This window comes from Zalophus californianus, chromosome 3, assembly GCF_009762305.2.
Source record: "Zalophus californianus isolate mZalCal1 chromosome 3, mZalCal1.pri.v2, whole genome shotgun sequence".
Taxonomy (NCBI): Eukaryota; Metazoa; Chordata; class Mammalia; order Carnivora; family Otariidae; genus Zalophus; species Zalophus californianus.
Window position 1 is genome coordinate 141,928,471 of NC_045597.1, and position 3,708 is coordinate 141,932,178.

The 3,708-nt window shown below is 43.3% G+C and overlaps 1 pseudogene; it reads left to right on the plus strand.

Moving 5' to 3' along the window:
- The first annotated feature begins 2,092 nt into the window (after positions 1 to 2,092).
- On the plus strand, positions 2,093 to 2,716 carry LOC113920982 (annotated as a pseudogene).
- The last annotated feature ends 992 nt before the right edge of the window (positions 2,717 to 3,708 follow it).

Below are 3,708 nucleotides of genomic sequence, written 5' to 3' on the forward strand. Positions count from 1 at the left end.
AAAAGCACTTTACATACATACCGCATCAGTTAATTTCAAAACTACATTCTAATATGGGGAGAGAATTCGTGGCTTTTATTTCCATTAAAAAATTTTATTATATTTTATTTTTTTTAAAGATTTTATTTATTTATTTGAGAGAGAATGAGAGATGAGAGCACGAGAGGGAAGAGGGTCAGAGAGAGAAGCAGACTCCCTGCTGAGCAGGGAGCCCGATGCGGGACTCGATCCCGGGACTCCAGGATCATGACCTGAGCCGAAGGCAGATGCTTAACTAACTGAGCCACCCAGGCGCCCCACCTGGTTTTTTCTAGTTTCCAAGTCATGGTCTCAGCTATTAATGCATGTAATCAGTTCTGAGATAGAGTAGGTTCCAATCCTATCTAATTGATAAGGAAGGCAAGGTTTTGAAGGATTAAGGGATTTACTGGAGGTTGTGAAACTGTTTAGTGAGTCCCTGAATCCAGAGCTGGGTCCGAGGTCCACTGTCCACTGTCTACTTTTTAAGTCAAATTGGGGTAGTATTCTCTCTTTGAGTCTCATCATCTCAGAGGATCGTTCCTTCCAAGGTCTGTCACTCCAGCCTACATGTGAATCGGTTTTAGAGTCAGGAATAAGTTCAGATCTGCTTACTCTCAAACCACCGTACTTGCCACAGCCTTATAAATATGTTATCAAGCAAAAGATGTTTTTTTTCTATTTTCAAATCTGAACAGCTATGGCTGTACACACAAACCATTTACACAGTTAACTATATTACTCTCTAGGAATTTTTAATCCTATAGAAAATTCATGTATACTCCAAAAAAACTCTTATGTCAGGGAGATTTTTACACGGAAAGTTTGTGAACAACTCAACTGTGAACTGAGAGACAAAGGGCCTCTTCATGAGTATAATAAAGAATCGACGTGCCACCTACTTCGTATTTTCCTGTGCATCTTTTTCCTAAGTAATATGAATTTGGAGTCCGCTCTTTGCCTGGAAACTCTTTAGTGAAGCCTGAAGGATGAAAATGCTGGACATTTTATTTTATTTTATTTTTTAAAAGATTTTATTTGTTTATTTGACAGAGAGAGACACAGCGAGAGAGGGAACACAAGCAGGGGGAGTGGGAGAGAGAGAAGCAGGCTTCCCGCCGAGCAGGGAGCCCGATGCGGGGCTCGATCCCAGAACCCTGGGATCATGACCTGAGCCAAAGGCAGACGCTTAACGACTGAGCCAGCCAGGCACCCCAATGCTGGACATTTTAAATGCAGCTGAAATATGTCCACGGTGGCTGAATATTTAAGTTGGTGTGTGTGACTCGAAAGGAGATAGTTATTTTCCCATTTGACATTGCCTCATCCCCCTGACTACTAGCTACAAATGCTGGTTCCACAGGAAATTAAGGTCCTGAGGTATGCTGTAGTAAGCCATTTATTATGGAACATTTTCAATAAAATGGCTCATAGAAGAGTAGAATAAAATCCTCGAGGGCAAGGATTTCCTTGTGCTTGCTGCATTTTGATGTATCTACTTTATTTATTTACCTGTTTTATGTAAAACAACTGGAGCCCCCAAAACAATGGAATTCAACATAGGATGTGATCCATCCAGGAACAGCGTCAGCTGAAGAGCTGGTCTACCCACTGACCACATTGGAAGATGCAAGGGAAATTCCAACTATTCAGCAAACTTAAAGTTTCCAGTTGGGTTAGAGCCCAGTTCTACCATCCTATGCAATCATTGCAGTGAAGTTCAGAAGCATAATCTGAACTAAACAACTAAGAAAGTTCTATATTTTTCTACACCTAAAAGGAGAGAGAGAGAGAAAGAGAAACTATTTCAGGGTTCAGTTTCTTTCAAAACGCTTCAAAGGCTTCACATCCCTCTCAAAATTACCTTCAAGGCCTCTCTAACTTTGGGCTCCCTAGATACAGATATTAAGGAGGAGAGTTGCATCTGGAAAGTTTATTGGGGGAGTGATCTCAGGAAATATACCTGTAAAGAAGAAAGGCAGAGGAAAAAAACTGAACGGCAGTTAGTTACAAATGAGGTCTCAGCGAGACTCCTCTTGTCGCTTGTCTTAGCGGTGTGGAGGTGGCGGTAACGATGAGGCAGAAGCACTACCTTGAGGCTGTGGCGCGGCAACTACACGATAGCTGCCCGGGCCAGGCCCGCTATCTCCTATGATAACATAACTTTTGAAGGAACATGTCCATACTGTTTCCAGTTGCTGGTTTTGGGTAACTCTCGAGTGCACCTCAAACCCAAGTCCAAACTGACACCCAAAATACAAAAACTTCTTAACCGAGAGGCAAGAAATTATACACTCAGTTTTAAAGAAGCAAAATTTGTGAAAATACAAAGACTCCAAAAGTGTATTGTTGACTACTTGTAAAACATGCAACAGAACAGTTAAACATCATGGTAAACGTAGAAGCTTTCTCAGCACTGAGGAGCAGTCCTACCACTCCTACGCGCAAGCTCAGCCCGAAGATGCCAGAGAGAAGGACTTCGAGTTCTACAGACTTGAATCAAAAGTGTGGTTCCAAAGGCAAGAGCCCAGCCTTGATATTCAGGACACCTACATCTGGACAGTCAGCACCCACTTGCTCCTCAAAGAATGTGAGCAAAACAAAGAAACACGTCTCTCAACTAAAAATGTTGCTTAGTCAGAATGAATCCCAAAAGAATTCAAAGGTGGACTTCAGAAATTTCTTAGTATCTTTGTAAAGGATGGGCTGTGAAAATAAATGTTTAATGCAATTTCTGAAACTAAAGTTAGTCAGAAAAACATCTTTCTTAAAACTTTTATTTATTCTGGGGTACCGGGTTGGCTCAGTCAGATAAGCATTTGCCTTCGGCTCCGGTCATGATCCCAGTGTTCTAAGGATGGAGCCCCACGTTGGGCTCCCTGCTTAGCAGGGAGTCTGCTTCTACCTCCCCCAGCTTGTGCCCTCTCTCTCTCTCTCTCTCTCTTGCTCACTCTCAAATAAATAAATAAAATCTTAAGCCCTCAAAAAAAGAAAAACAAAAAAAACCAAATGAGGTCTCAGCCAGTTTGAAGGGGAGGTCTACACTGGGTGGACCAAGCTGACAGAAGGGGCCTCGCCCTAGCCATTGTATTCCCACATTAGCCAGTCATTGGTCATGGGCTGCTCCCTAAAAGGGATGCAACTCTGGGGGAGGCAGTTCTCTGCAGCCAAGGGCAAGGACCATGGAAAGGCACACCATGAGCCCACTGGCAGCAGCTAGGGATGGGTGCATCAACCCTGAAAAGAAAGACTGGGTAGCGGGCCATTGCATCTACTATGAGGCCCTACATCATGTGACCTCTTCGTATCACTGACCTCATGCCCTCTGCAGCTGCACTGGTCTCCTTACTAGATCCTGAAACTACCAGGCATGCTTCCCTCTCAGGACCCGTGTTCTTCTTCCTGTTTCCTCAACCTGGAACACTTTGAAGGGGATCAATTGTTTTGGTTTGCTGGGCTGGGACCACCCTGGTTTTAATATGGGAAGGCCTACAACCTGGAAACCCTCTTAGTCCCAGACAGGTTGGAATGGTTGGTCACCCAACTTCTTCCAGATATCCACATACTTTACTTCTTCACTTCCTTCAAGATAAGATTGCATCTTATCTGACCATCCTATTTAAAATTGTACTCTCTTACCCTCACACACATGCTCTCAATTACCTTTCCCTGCATTTGCTTTTTTCCTGT